We start from the raw sequence: 16,019 nt of genomic DNA on the forward strand, positions 1-16,019 counted from the left end.
CTACCTCTTCACCTTTAGGATGGAGAAACTGAGCAGCACAGCACTTATTATTTGTCTGTATGTGTATAGCCGATCAGTGGAAGAAATGGGATTAAAGGTCTGGAGAGAACAGAGGGAGAAAGAGACAGATCAGGAGGCAATAAAATAAGCTGAAGTATTTATTTGGTTTTGTCTTTCAAGGCCAGAAGAGCTGCCAGTGTGTTTGGAGTCTCTGTTTTCTTGATGAAGTATTTAGTGAGTGCTCTCTGATCTAATGCTGAGCATGGCACTACATTAGGCAGTGTGATTAAAACTGCAGGCCTTGGGACCGGAAAGACTTGGGTTTGAGTCCTGGCTCTGCCGCTTACTCGAAGGGAAACGCTGGCAAATCACACTTCTCCAACCTTCTGTCTCAATCTGTCAGATGTAAGAATACACGAATTGGTTAGGAGGACAAAGTAAAATAATGACACAAAGTGCTTAGTAGAGTGTCAGGCAAATACTCCATGCTCCACAACATTGGCTGTTGTTGTGGTTATTAAAACTGTCCCCAGTCCGCTTCCAACAGAGCAATCCCCTTCCAAGGTGGAACTGGCACAGCCTCCTGGAACCTTCTATCCCAGTCACTAAAGAGTGCCAGAAATTCCCTCAGGGACCACCCTGTGATCTGGATTCAGAATGGGAAATCTACACATCCCCTTGAAGCATGTGTTGGGGGATGGGGGCCTCGGAGGGAAGGAGGGGTGGTGGGGAAGGCAGACCCAGATCTGCGGTCGAGTTCCCCTCTTTCTTCTTTCATGCTATTCCTAAAATTCTCATTTCTATATATGAACTTTTCCTTCTGCCTATTCTTTCCTGTATCTAAAAACAACACTCATCATCCCATCACAAACACTGAATTCTCTGCTTGCAGCGTATGCCAGTTTCATAAATGGAAGAAATAATATGATTTTTCACACTAACAAGAGCATTGATTAGTACAAAAAACTAAAATTGTCATTAATGTCCTGTTGTCTTCTTCCCAGGGCCGCTCAGTTTGGAGGCTGTCAACTTCTGACTGGGTGGGTTTCATAGTGAGCTGAACAAAGTGGGGGTGAAGGCTAAAAGGCAGGGATGTGGGGGTAAGGAAATCCAGGCCACTCCCAGTTGGCAGTCAGCAAGTTGAAGTTCGGAGGCCTGTGGCTTCCAAGGCAGGATAGCAACCTGCAAACAGCACTCAGGACCTGGGTCCTTGAGCGGTGATTTTTCCCTAATGTTTGTATGTCTTTTCTTTTCTTTTCTTTTTTAAAGTTTATTTATTTATTAGAGAAACAGAGACAGCGTGAATGGGGTAGGAGCAGAGAGAGAGGGAGAAAGATAATCCCAAGCAGGCTCCACATTGTCAGTATAGAGCCCGACACGGGGCTCAAACTCACAAAACTGTGAGATCATGACCTGAGCCGAAACCAAGAGTTGGATGCTTAACTGACTAAGCCACCCCGGTGCCCCTGCATGTCTGTATTTAGTGCCACAGGGCAGGGCCCTTGTCCATGAGTTCCCTTTGTCCAGAGCTACACTCAGTTCTGGGCCTCATTATGGCCATCACTTATCAAGGATTCTTATAATGAAAACAACAATGCGGGAATCACTGAAACCGCAGAGTCAACAAGTATTTCCAGTGCTCTGCTCAGCTACCCACCCCCCCCCCCCCATATCTTATGTTCTAAGGAGGGACATAGGCTGCATAGATAGGAGTAGAAGGCATAATTCTGATCTTGCAGAAACTGACAAACTAGTTGTAGAGATGAGGCTCACTTGAAATTTCAAGGATCACCACCCACAAATCAGAGTTCTGTTCAAACATGGAAGATCCCATAGAATCCCAAAGTCTTCTTTTAGTTAGATGCCTCACCTCCCTTTCCCAAAGCATTGACCAGAATTGGGTTTCAGTTCCTACTTTCATTCCGCTCTAGGAGGTCTCAGTGGAAGTACTCATAACCATAAAACAAACTGAGAAGATGGCAGCAGCCACAGCAAATTAAGGATAGGGTAATCTACACATCCCAAATGATCAAGCCTCAGCTCTATTTCGTCTTCCTTTTGCAGCAGCTAGGGCAGATCTCATGCACAGAGTGTACTCGATCCTTGTTGAGAAATAAAACAGGACAAAATTCTAAAGACCCTCCTGTATGGAAACACTGCACAGGCGAGAACAGCAACTGCTCCCCATGCTGGGGAGGGAGACTTAGCAACATGGGGACACAGACACAACGCGCTTCCTGAACTCTCTTGTTTGCCTGTCTCCTTCCTTCTGCTGCTAAACAAGCCTTTCCCTTCTCTCTTCATTCTTGCATTCTTGGCTTCTGCCCCCATCGCCTCCACCTGGCCTTTTCTGTCTCATTAATCTTTGTCCCCAACCCCTGGCTTTTCGGTTTTCCCATTCTTGTTCCTGCTCCCCTATCCCTATCCTCTGTCATATCTGTGCTTCCTGGTGCTGGCCCCATCCTCCTCCCTGGGGAGGATCACACTCACCTGGATTGTGCTTTGGCTCTTGACTCTTTCTCTCTGAAAATCTGGAACGTGTGCATGCGTCTCCCCCTCCCCCTCCTCTCTCACTTACCCAGGTCCCATCGATCCTGAGTGGTTGCTCTGCTTTACTGTAATGAGCTCTCTCTCCCTGTTCCTGACCTCTGCTCTCTCCCAACAGTGTCCTGACCCTACTCACCTGTCCTGCCCATGACTGCCCTCACTCTGCTGCTGCCTGTCTTGCCTCCAGTGCTCTAGTTCTCTCTCTTCTTTCTCATGGTCTTCCCGTCTGAGGATCTACAGCCTCCCCTCCCCCACCCCACCCCGTCCTGATCCAGCAAATTCTCTTGCCTTCATTCAAGGCGTGCTCTAGATAGTGCGTGTACCCGCCCTCTCCCTCCATCTCTCTGGCTGGCACTCCCTGTTCTAGCTCAGGCTTTTGATAACTACTGCTATCTCTCAAGTGTATGCTCCCTCTTTGGCTCTCTCTCACTCACTCACGCAAAGCAGAGGGAAGGACAGACTGCCTAGGAGATGAGGGAACACTTAAAAGGAGAAGTGACAGTTGAGCTGCCAGAACCCACACTTTCTCGCTTTCACAGCATAAAGCTGCCCTATCCCCCCTTCTACTCAGTCACTTCTAGAACCTTCTGCGATCAACAAATTCCTAATTCCCCCCAAATCTGAACATTTACTGAACATCTACCACATTCAGGGTGCTCTTGCTAAGGACTGGGGATAGAAAAGAGGTAGAAGATGTGGATCCTCACTTTAAGGTTTTCACTTTTGTAGGCATATCAGAAATGGTGAACCCTAAGGCCTTTTGCCCCAGAAACAAAAAAAATGCACAAACACAAAAATGTGCTTACAATTGCAGAGGTTAACGAATCTTTTGAAGCCTGTCCACTAACTCTGGACTAGGCAGCTCTGCTAGGTAGAGCTATGGCAGGAGATACATATTCAAAGATAAAAATATTATTAGCTACCGTATGCCGAGTTCCAAATGAGTGATGGGGACAACATTTGCTAGCGCTCAGAAGAGTGAGGCCCAAGGTATGTGTGCAGTGGGATAGATGGACAGCGGAGGAGGGTTTACTTCAGGCTTTATGAAGCTCAGACCTACGCTGCTGCTGGATAAACAGTCATGACTGTGAGATGGACAGTGCCCAGCCCATCCCTCTGGACTTTCTCCAGTGGCTCGGTTTTCCTAGGAGAGGCAATGTACTAAAGGAGACAGAGCATGGAATTAGAAGTTGGTTACTGCCAGCTTTGGGAACCTGCCCACTGTTGCCACTGTATGGTGTTGGGCAAGGCAGTCTTTCTCTCTTAGTTTCCTAACCTGCAAAATTGGGCACCCTGGTGGGGTGGTGGTGGTGTATGTGTGTGAGTTAATCTCTCGGCCCCATTTCACTTTCTAACCTTATACAGGCATGCCTCAGAGACATGGTGGGTTTGGTTCCAGGCTACCACAATGCAAAGAATAGCACAATAAAGGGAGTGGGATGAACTTTTTTGTTTTCCCAGTGCACATAAAAGTTATATTTATGCCCTACAGGTGTCTATTAAGTATGCAATAGCAGTACGTCTAAAAACATAATGTATATACCTTACTTAAAAAATACTTTATTGCTGAGCGCCTGGGTGGCTCAGTCAGTTAAAAGTCTGACTTTTGATTTCGGCTCAGGTCATGATCTCATGGTTTATGTCAGCACGGAGCCTGCTTGGGATCTCTTTCTCCCTCTCTCTCTGTCCCTCCTCTGCTCACACTCACTCATGTGTGCTCTTTCTGTGTCTCAAAATAAATAAATAAACTTAAAAAAAACTGAGGGGTGTCTGGGTGGCTTAGTCAGTGAAGCGTCCAACTTCAGCTCAAGTCATGATCTCACAGTTTGTGGATTCAGGCCCTGCATCGGGCTCTCTGCTGTCAATGCTGAGCCTGCTTCGGATCCTCTGTCTCCTTCTCCCTCTGCCCCTTCCTGGCTTGCTCTCGCTCTCAAAAATAAACATAAAAAAATTTTTTTTAAATGTGGGGCGCCTGGGTGGCTCAGTCGGTTAAGCATCCGACTTTGGCTCAGGTCATGATCTCGTGGTTCATGAGTTCGACCCTGAGTCAGGCTCTGCGTTGACAGCTCAGAGCCTGGAGCCTGCTTCAGATTCTGTCTTCCTCTCTCTCTGCCCCTCCCCGCTCACACTGTCTCTTTGTCTCTCAAACATAAACATTAAAAAAAATTTTTTTAATAAAAAAATAAAACTTAAAAAAAAAACCCTTTTTAGTTTTCAATACTTTATTGCTAAAAAATGCTAATCATCATCTGAGCTTTCAATGAGCTGTAATCTTTTTTGCTGATGGCAGGTCCCGCCTCGATGTCGATGGCTGCTGCCTGGTCAGGATGGTGGTTGCTGAAGGCTGGAGTGGCTGGGGCAATTTCTTAAGATAAGACTACGATGAAATTTGCTGCATCGATTGGCTCTTCCTTTCACAAGCCATTTCTCTGTAGCATGTGATGCTGTTTGATGGCATTTTACCCACAGTAGAACTGCTTTCAAAATTGGAGTTCAGGACTCTTAAACCCTGCTGCTGCTTTATCAACTCCGTTTATGTACTATTCTAAAGCCTTTGTTGTCATTTCAACAGTCTTCACGGCATCTTTACCAGGAGGAGATTCCATTTCAAGAAACTGTGTTCTTTGCTCATCCACAAGAATCAATTCTTCATCTGTTAAAGTTTTATCGTGAGATTGCAGTTGTTCAAATATAATAATGAAAACATTTGGAATACCGCAAGAATTATTGAAATGTGACAGAGAGACACAAGGTGAGCAAATGCTGTTGGAAAAATGGCGCCAATACACCTCCTTGACACAGGGTTTCCACAAACCTCTGATTTGTAAAAAAAAAAAACAACACGGTACCTGTGAAGAAGAAAAGAGCTATGCCTGTATTCCATGATGCGAGTCTACTGCTCTTGTCTGGGGGCTCTGCTCTCTTTCACCAAATACAACGTGCTCAGGATTTCTTCTGTAATTTTGATGAAGTCCCATTTATTTATTTATTTATTTATTTATTTATTTATTTATTTATTTATTTATTTATTTATTTATTTCTTGGTGGCTGCCATATCTAAGAAACCACGGCCTAATCCAAAGTTATGGAGATTTACGCCTAAATTTTCTTCAAAGGGTTTTATAGTTGTAGTTCTTAATCCATTTTGAGTTGACTTTTGTATATAGCATGAGGTAAGGGCACAACATTATTTCGTTTTCATTTTTTAAGCTGTGGTAAAAAACACATAACATCAAATTTGCCATTCACCATGTTGTGAAGCCATTGGCACCATCTACCACCAGAACTTCTTACCACCCCAAACAGAAACTCTGTCAGTATTTTAGCAGGAACTCCTCATTCTCCTCTTCCCCCTGCCCAGCTCCTGGTAACCTCTAATCTACTTTCTGTGTCTATGAATGGGTCTAGTCTAGATATCTCATGTAAGTGGAATCATACAACGTTTGTCCTTTTGTGTCTGGCTTATTTCATGTAGCACAACATTTTCAAGATTCATCCCTGTTGTAGTGTGTGTCCTTTTCTGGCTGAATTCCGTTATATGTATACACATTTTATCCATTCATCTGTTCATGGACACTTGGGTGGTTTCCACATTTTGGCTACTGTGAATAACACTGCTATGAACACTGATGTTTGAATCCCTGCTTTCAACGCTTTTGGGAATTATGTAGGAATGGAATTGCTGGACCATATGGCAATTCTATGTGTAGCTTTTTGAGAAACCACCAAACTGGTTTTCCCAACCTCATTCTTTTGCATGTGGACATTCCTGTTGTCCCTGCACCATTTGTTGAGTTACTTCTGTTCTTGGGCCCACACAACTTCCCCAGCAAGCTTCTGAGTATGGCAGATCAACCCTCCACGAATTGACCCTGCCTGGCTCCCTGGCCTCATTTCCCACCCTTTTTCCACACTACACTCTCACCCAGGATATGCCAAACAACTTGAAGGTTTGGATGCCTTGTTCCCTGTTTACTAATGTAGTTTTACTCATGCTATTCCCTTCCCCTGAAATGCCTCTCTTCCATTTTGCAATTAACCAACTTGATCTTCAAAACAACTTGAGTCTCCCCTGTGACACACTCACTCAATGCAACCTCAAAGCAACACTTCTCTTGCTTCCTTCGATCTAGGTCCTGACATCTTCCATTAAGCCATCCAGTTGGATGGCTTCCCCACAACTCTTTGTGTGCTTACCTCTTTCCTAGCACTCATAACGTAGTATTGCAAGAAAGTGATTTGCTTTTGTGTCTGTCTTCCCCACTGCACTCTGAACTCCTGGAGAACAGGGGTCATATCATATTTTCCCATATAGACCTGGTGTTTCATTCAATAAATGTTTGTTAAATAGAACTCTTTGAAAGGCACCACACTTGGTCCTACTTCTCATTTGAAAGCTCAGCTTAATTTCTACTGCATTCAAAGAATTCTCCAAAACTAGTTTAAAACATACACCACTGGTGATTTAATTTCTGCACCTGCCACCAAGAGTGTCCATACTACTACGGTTATTTATTGAGCACCTACTACATGTCAGCAATATAAGAAATGCTTTATATCTTTTAAGTTTATTTTTTATTTTCTGAGAGAGAGAGAGAGAGAGAGAGAAAGAGAGAGAGAGAGAGAGAGACAGAGAGACAGAGAGAGACAGAGACAGAGAGGAACATGGGCATGAGAGGGGGAGGGACAGAGAGAGAGGGAGAGAGAATCCCAAGCAGGCTTTGCACTGACAGCATGGAGCCCGATGTTGGGCTCGATCTCATGAACTGTGACATCATGACCTGAGCCGAGATCAAGAATCGGATGTTTAACTGACTGAGCTACCCAGGCGCCCCAAACGATGCTTTACATATACTCATGACCTCCCTTATGGTGTAGGTTTTATTCTCCCAATTTTGTCAGTGAGGAACGTATCTAAGTAACTTATCTAAGGTCATCACTGAACTAGGATTCAACACTGGGCCTGAGCTCTTCCCATTACACCTCTGAGACTCTGCCTATAGTCTCACCTTGGGCCATTATTCAGTGGCATTGGGCAAAGCCCCTCTCAGAGCATACTAGACTTTCAGAAGTAGAAAGGAACTGAGATCACTGAATTTAAACTCTTGATTATTTATGTCTATTACATGTTTTATATTTACAAAATAACCCGTCCCTCTCTAATACATACATAAAAGATAATATGCACATGTACCCACCAACCAGTTTAAATCAGACACGACCATAATCTCCCTTGTTTTTGCTATGTAAAAACTGAAGCCTAGTTTTCAGGGAAGTGGCTCACTCAAGGAGTTATGGCTCCTTTGACTCTCCTCCAGTAGCATGGACAAGGAAGGAACCCCCCAGAAACCTACTAGACTCGTGGTGGTGGGGATTTACTCAATCAGAGGGTTGGAGTTTGACCCTGAGGAGAAATCAGAAGCTAGGGTCTTGTCATATGTCACTTTCTCAATGGTCTCCTGGTAGAAGGCAACTCGTGTCGGAGAGAAACAGTGGAATTAGAAAGCGTGGACCGATATGTTAGCATTCCCACTTTTTCTAATAGAGTTCCTCTTTTTGAACCCAAGCTTTCAGTGTTTACCCACTCCTGACTTCTCTCTGCCTCAAAGCTCTGGTCTGTGGGATGCAAACGAGGCATCCGGAGTCGCAATATGGGATCTGTGGACTCTCATTATATGCCCCCAACCCTGAGGCCTCATATTAGAAAATCTGAACCTTTAAACTTTCATAGCATCTAAGCTTTCAGCACCTTCTACACCCCTATTCAATTTCCTTTTAATTCCTACTCTAATTTCCTCCCTTCTCCTCCTTCTAACTAGTTCCTTATTTCTTCCCCAAGGCCACCATCCTTATGGACACCCACTGTGAACCACAGCCAAGTCTGATTGATGACCAATATCCAGAACCGGAAGTCTGTTTTGCTTTGGGTTCCAGCTCACTGTGTGGTTTTAGGTGAGCCCAAGCTCTGAAGGCTGTGATTCCTACTTTAGTCAGTTCTCCTCTCCCGACCGCAAGGGGCCGCTTTGAATGACATGCCAAACGGACTAGGCTTGGATAGTGATCTTATTACAGGTCTCTGCCGCCCACAGGGCCTGAGACCAGCAGCTGGAGAAATACTGATGGTTCTGCCCTGCCAGGAGCCACCAAGTCTAGGGAACACTAGGCCTTTGTCCCCAGGGTCAGGGAAATCCATTTGCTGCGGATTACAGCTGTGGCAGAGTTTCGAGGGAAGTGCAGGAGAGAGATACTAAAAACAGAGCTCTCCAAATCCTGACCCTAAAGCCCTTGGGGTAAAGTGGGGTGGGAGCTTTTCCTAATGGAATCGGAGACTGACAGGAAATGAGAGGTCTAGTCTGCCCCACAAAGGCTGCTGGTATTATTATTCCTATAGTGGCTTGTGTACAGAGAGTCTGAAAGGCCGGCTGAGGGGGTGATGGTGTTCCTTTGCTCTGGCTCTGCCTCTCTATAGTTGCTTCTCTGACCGAGGTCTAAGTCAATAATAGCAAAGTGTTCAGGCTCTCTAGACTTAGGGGACCTGGGGGAGACCGCCTTATACCTCTGAGCTGCTGCATTAACATAAGTATCCTGATTTACACCAGTCTCATTATGCCTCTGGCAGCTGTCGGAGGCTACTGATACATTGGAAGCAGTCCAAATGGATTCAGCTCAAATCTCCTCAAAAAGTTCCCTCTCTCTCCCCAATCCTCTGCATGTGGCCTCCTTCAGTGAGAACCACAGTAAATAAATGACTGCTAGAAACCAAAGTAAATAAATGACTGCTAACAAAGACAGAAATGAAGGATGAGAAATTAAAATGGATCACATAGCCCAAGCAATCAAAATAGAATGATTTCATTGTGAAACAGAGCCACATAAATTTAAATAGACTTTTTTTGAAACCTCATTGTTTTCTGCATAACTTATAGAAAGCAGACTGTATCAGGAGTTTCGGGGGGTGCCTGGGTGGTTTAGTTGGTTAAGCTTCTGACTTCGGCTCGCGTCAGGATCTTGTGGGTCGTGAGTTCGAGCCCTCCATCAGGCTCTCTGCTGTCAGCGCAGAGCCTGCTTCAGATCCTCTGTCCCCCACTTCTCTGCCCCTACCCCACGCGTGTGCACGCGTTCTCTCTCTTGAAATAAATAAACATTAAAAAAAAAAAAAGAGTTTCTGTAACAAGCTGATGCTCCTTGGTTGAAGCATGTGAAGAGGAAAGAGAAGGATTTGATTTCTCTTGGAAGGAACGTATGGGTAAGCCATGTTATGCAGGTGCAGATGGGACTGAGGCACAAGCATGAGTGTGTCTAGACCCAGGCAGCTTTAGTCCCATTGTTCTAAGACGGGGCATCTTCATGCCTGCATCTACTTTGGCAGGGATCAGTCCTTCCTGAAAAGGACCAGATAGCAAGTATTTTAGGCTTTGCAGGCATACGGTCTCCGCCACGACTACTCAGTTCTGCTCCCGCAAAAGCAGCCGCAGACAAGTCATAAGTGGTGTGTGGCCGTGTGCCAATAAAACACTAGTTACCAAACACGGTGGTGGGCTGGGTTTAGTCCACAGGCTGTAGTTTACAGGATCCCCGTTCGGTGGCAAGGTCATTTTTACACATCAGCCACATGGCTGACAAGGTACCTATAGCATATTGGTTAACAGCATAGGACCTTTTTTTGTTAGGAAGACGTGGGTTCGAGTTCCAACCAGGCCACACACTAGCTGTGTATTCTGGGGCAAATTGTGTCATCTTTTGGGCCTGAATTTCCTTACCAGTAAAATGAGATCATATATCCCTACGGGGCGGTTATATGGATTCAATCGAGTGTCCGTACAGCACTGAGGGCAATATTTAGCAAAGAGTAAGCATGTGATAACCGGCAAGGTTGCGAAGCCAATTTGGGATTTGGAGAACAATTCCTTTCACCTCAAATTGTGAGGATCCCATAAGTTATTTCTCATCATTGGTCACAGATCATAGTTACACTTAAAAATCCTTCTTTTTTTTTTTTTTTTAAATTTTTTTTTTTTCCAACGTTTATTTATTTTTGGGACAGAGAGAGACAGAGCATGAACGGGCGAGGGGCAGAGAGAGAGGGAGACACAGAATCGGAAACAGGCTCCAGGCTCTGAGCCATCAGCCCAGAGCCCGACGCGGGGCTCGAACTCATGAACCGCGAGATCGTGACCTGGCTGAAGTCGGACGCTTAACCGACTGCGCCACCCAGGCGCCCCATTAAAAATCCTTCTTTAAAAGAACCATGGTCCATTTTACCTGTCTAAATTTTTGTCTCTTTTTAGAAAAAATGGTTTCTAATGTTTATTCATTTTTGAGAGAGACAGAGAGAGAGAGAGAGAGAGAGAGAGCAAGCATGAGTGGGGCGTGGGGGGACGGAGAGTGAGGGAGACACAGAATCCTAAGCAGGCTCCAGGCTCCAAGCTGTCAGCACAGAGCCCAAAGCAGGCTCTTTCCAGCCTGGGCTCGAACTCACGGACAGTGAGATCATGATCTGAGCTGAAGTCGGTCACCTTACCAACTATGAACCAACCATGAGCCACCCAGGCGCCCCATGTCTCTCTTTTTTTTTAAGGGTAGCTTTTCTAGAAGGCTCCTTATGAACATAAGATGGAAAGAAAGTCAGCCTCTATACTGTGATGCCCAAGAACTTCAGCTTCCTAGTTGTGTGACTGAGCAAATTACAGGACCTCAGGCTTCAGGCTCAATTATAAACTGGAACAATAATGCCATCTTGCAGGTTGCTGTATTGGATGAGTTAATCCATGTAAACAGTTGGAGCCATGCCTTGTACTTAACAAACAATAAATGGTAGCTGCCATCATCATCATCACCATCGACATTTTCATTATTATTGACACTGTTAAGGGTTCTTCAGTAAGAACTTTGATTCCAGGGCTTAAATAGAAATGCTATTCTACTGGTTGCTCAAAAAGCAAATACATACACAAAGTTGGATCCAATGATTCTGTTCAGGTGGTGCCTAGCCTTAAGGCCTCCATTGCTTTAACTTCCTAGCTAGCCATCACACATGATGTCCACGTCCTTTCCCCCCACCGCAAATGCTGCCTGTTACTGGCTAAACTGTGCCTCCTTAAAAAGCTTAGTGAGGGTTCCAGCCTCCAGTATGTCAGAATGTGAGCTCATTTGCAAATGGGGTCACTGCAGATGTAAGTGGTTATGATGAGGTCATATAGGAATAGGGTGGGCCCCTAATCTGATATGACTGGTGTCCTTAGAAAAGAATGTCATATGAAGAGACAGACATATGCAGGAGAAAACAGCCATGTGAAGGTGGGGGCAGAGATTGGAGTTAGGCTTTCCCAAGCCAAGGAACCCATGGGGCCACTAGAAGCTAGGCAGGGGCAAGGAAGGCTTTTGGAGGGAGCATGGCCCTGCAGACCCTCTGATACCAGAACAATCTCAATACATTTCTATTATTTTAAGCCACGTGGTTTGTGGCACAGGCTGGAAAGAGCATAAGTTGGGGTAGAATTGAAGAAGACTATTTCCAGAGGAAAGATACTTTTATTTCCATCAGTAATCTCACAGTTTGAAAAATATTTTTTTATTTTTTTGGTATCTGGTGACATAGTAAATTCTTCCTTCAGGCAATTCTTCCTGTTTTTCCTTAGTAAAGCTATGCATTCCTGGGATTTGTACATAGAAATCTCAGAAGCCAAGGCCATAAAAAAGACCTCTGTAAAAATCCCTCCAAAGTTATAAACTTCCAGTTACAAAATGAAGAAGTCTAGGGGAGGCTCTGTACAGCACAGTGACTGTAGTTTACAAATACTATGCTGTATATTTGAAAGTTGCTAAGAGAATAGATCTTAAAATTCCTCATGACAGGAGAAAAAATTCTGTAAATTCTGTAATTATGTATGCTGATGGATGTTAAGGAGACTTATGGTGATCATCTTGCAATATATACAAATATCACATCAGTATGTTATATACCTGAAACTAATACAATGTTCTATCTTTAAAAAAAATTGTTTTTATTCTTTATTTTTGAGAGAGAGAAAGAGAGACAGTGTGAGCAGGGGAGGGACAGAGAGAGCGGGAGACACAGAATCCGAAGCAGGCTCCAGGCTCCAGGCTCCAAGCCACCAGCACAGAGCCTGATGCGGGCTCGAACCCACGAACTGCGAGATCATGACCTGAGCCAAAGTCGGATGCTTAACCGACTGAGCCACCCAGGCACCCCCAATGTTCTGTCTTAATTATACCTCAGTGAAAACAAAATCTGTCCATACTAAGTCTCTCTACAAAGCAGGCCTCCACACACACACACACACACACACACACACACACTCCTTTACTTTCCAGGACTTGCCATTTTCTAAGTTCCACCTCAGCCTTGAACTGGCCTGATGTTAGGCCAGTCTTTAGTTAGGCACGTAGGCTGGTCTTTGTGCCTCTGCTGCTTCCTAACAAGCATAACTAAGTCAGCACAGGATCATGGACAACGGCCAGGCTTTCAAAATAATTGTTCAAGGTCATGGAGATTTGTTTGTAAGTCCCTCACTAGCCTTCTTTCCTCTTTTTCTTCTTTTTCTGCTCCTCCAAACTGGGACATGGCTCAGATCTATTGGGGCCAGGTTGGTATCACTTAACCCAGTGTTGTGTGGCATTTGGGGGTAGGGGTTTGCTTACTTCTAGGAACACTAGTTGAGAGTGCCTTGGAAAAGTGGAGACTATACTGGGTGTCCTGGTTTCCTGCTCTCACCTGGGCATGTTCCCCCCAGAATGTATTCCAAGAGTGTAGCCTCCCTCCTTAGAGTTTCTCTTTATAGCCCCTAGAGGGGTTTCGGGAATGGGGCTTTATGGACTTTGATAGATTATGAAGAGATAGACTGCCTGTTAGTCTGTTACGAAGGCTTTTGTTCTGTACGTAAGTGATCTTTTACCCATTAGGAGGCTAGTGGTCTTAGGACTGGTCCTGGGAAATGAGAATTCTTGCCATTTATTGCTCAGAGACAGGGCTGTCTCATGTATTCCTCACAGCGACCCTATAACACAGGGATTATTTCCTCATTTTTCCCACAAGAAAATCGAGGTTCAGAGAGGTCCAGCAGCTTATCTGAGGCCGAGGCATTGGCAAATGGCAGGTGTAGAATCTGAAGCCAGGGCTGCAAGTCCCCGCCCAAGAGGCAGAATTACTTGTGTTGACTCCAGTCTAGGCCAGTCTGGGCCAGTGGGTTCTTATGAAGTGCCTTGGCTCCTATTTCCTTCTGTCTGACAGACCATCTTGCAAGCACCATCGCAAGCCGGGAGGTCACTCCATGGCAAACCTGTCAACTCTGACTCTCCGGGAGTCTGCCTTGTAGCCCGGAAATCGCGTGTGGAGTAGTCACTGGGGTGTGTCTAATATTTGTAGGCCTTTCCCATTCAGAAGTATTCTCGGGTTATCCTACCTTCATGTACAGCTGGTCCTGTTAGCAGTGTTTACAAAATCGTCTTTAACTATTTAATTGAAAAGTGAGACCAAACAAAAATAACCGCCCCAAGGTCCTTTGGAGAGAAGGGACGAAGGACACCTCCCTTTCCTGATTGCCCACCAGGAGCCAGGAGGGGTGCCCGGGAGGCAGCAAGATTCAGAAGAAAGAGGAGGAGCTTTGTATTCAGAGAACACTGTTCTGATTCCTGACTCTGCCCTTGTTGGGAATTCTTAGGTTACTTCGCCTCCCTGGGTCTCTGTTTCCTCATCTGCAAGTAGTGGGGAAAGTAAATTAGAAATTGCAAGCGAAGCAGCCAGCACAGTGTGCAGCATGGAACAGGCATTTAATAATTATCAGGCTGTCTTTGCCTGGTCCTTGCACCTTGTTTTAGAGTGGTGGGTCCCGATGAGGAAGCAGGCTCTGAGTGATAACTCACCTGAGACCATAAAGCTATTAAGTGGGTCCCAGTAAAAGGTGAATGCCGTGAAAAAGTGGAGCAGGAAGACTAAAAATTTGGGGTTTTTAATCCTTTGCAATTACTGCACATACTTTTAGTCCAGGCTTGATCATCAGCTTTTCACCAGGGTCCGTAAAGCCCTGTTTTCAAATCTTAGGAATTTTCTTCTTAAGAAAAGAAAAACAAGAAAAACAGCCCACCTACAGGGGAAGTAAGTGATAAGCAGGGTAGACTTAACCACAGTGTGTACGTGCATGTGGGAGACGGGCGTTCACGCATATGCGCTCACGTACAGATGTGGGCTGGGAAGGGAGGGGGAAGCAAGAGACTGGAAGCTAGTTAGTGACTGTTATTGCCACATTAGTAAGTTCCCCACAAGACACCAAGTTCTGTGCAGTAAAAGTGCTTTAGAAATCCAGAAAGTAAGTGATCAATAAACATTCTTCTTAGAGCTATGTTTCATGCAATGATTGATTTATCAGTTCGTAAGGTGTTGGGGTTAATATTGACTACATTATATTGTCCACAGGCATACAATTGGAGATTTAAGCTTCCTTTCTCGGCTCCTCCTCCTGTCCTCCTCCTCCCTGGGACAGTCCCCTCCCTGGGCCCTCACTGCTGTGGCCCAGCCCACCATTTAGAAGCCTCAGCCATTCCTAAGAGGCTTTCTCTTGCTCTGCTTCTGCCCTAGCAACTTGTCCTGGCAGCTGTTTCAGAGCTTTGGAATCACAAAGCAATCCCGGAGTCCCCAGGGCCCAGCTCTGGGGCCTTCTTTCCCTCATTTGTCCCAAATAATGGCCTCTAATTGCTATTAACATTCCTCTCCAGCAGAAACATACTGCACGTCTGTGGTCAGACTATGATCTCCTGTGACCACCAGCCTTTTGCTTCCTATTGTATTTGGAATGTTATGCTCGCTTCCATTTTCTACCCATACATTTGCTTTTCCTCCCTTAGCATACCTGTTGGCTTTCAGCTTCTTCTATTTCCAACCTGTTTTGTTCCTGTTTGTAGGGGAAAATGATCTAAATGTGGTAGATCCCCCTTGATCTTCCACTCTTTCCAGCCAAATATAACTTTACACTACTTTGCTTCGCAGATTTATGAAACGTAGGTAGCTAATTCTGATAGCTAGAACAGGCAGAAGTAGGACTACAGAGGGGACATTGTCAGGAGGGAGATTTCAACTCAACAGAGAAAAGTACATGCTAACAACCGGAGTTGTGAGAAGGCACCGTGTGGGCGGCTTTGTGAAGCGAGTTTCCAGTGGGTGGAGCCGTGCAGGCAGAGGCGGAGCAAACACACGGCAGGTGTGATGCGCGAAGCCTTGCCTCCAGGATCTCTTTTAACACTGCCGGCACATGATTCCATGAAAATCTTTTACTGGATGCCAGAAATACAACAGAAATTTTAAGCTTTTTACTTATTTTTAAACTCTTCCATTTACGAATGTTATTTATGAATGTTCTAAATGTGAACCTTGTTTGTCAAGCTGCAGGACGGCTTCTAAATGGTTTTCATCATTCTGGTTACTAATGAAAGGAATAAATTCCATTAGCATGAACTTC

The 16,019-nt window shown here is 45.0% G+C and overlaps 1 protein-coding gene across 4 annotated transcripts in view; it reads right to left on the reverse strand.

Annotated features, from left to right (window-relative positions):
• The window catches only part of PHC2 (polyhomeotic homolog 2), a 116,396-nt gene that overhangs the window by 53,484 nt on the left and 46,893 nt on the right, over positions 1 to 16,019 (reverse strand). The gene's annotated exons all lie outside the window — the stretch shown is intronic.

The sequence above is a fragment of the Puma concolor genome, chromosome C1 (assembly GCF_028749965.1).
Source record: "Puma concolor isolate L17-30 chromosome C1, mPumCon1.1.hap2, whole genome shotgun sequence".
Classification (NCBI taxonomy): domain Eukaryota; kingdom Metazoa; phylum Chordata; class Mammalia; order Carnivora; family Felidae; genus Puma; species Puma concolor.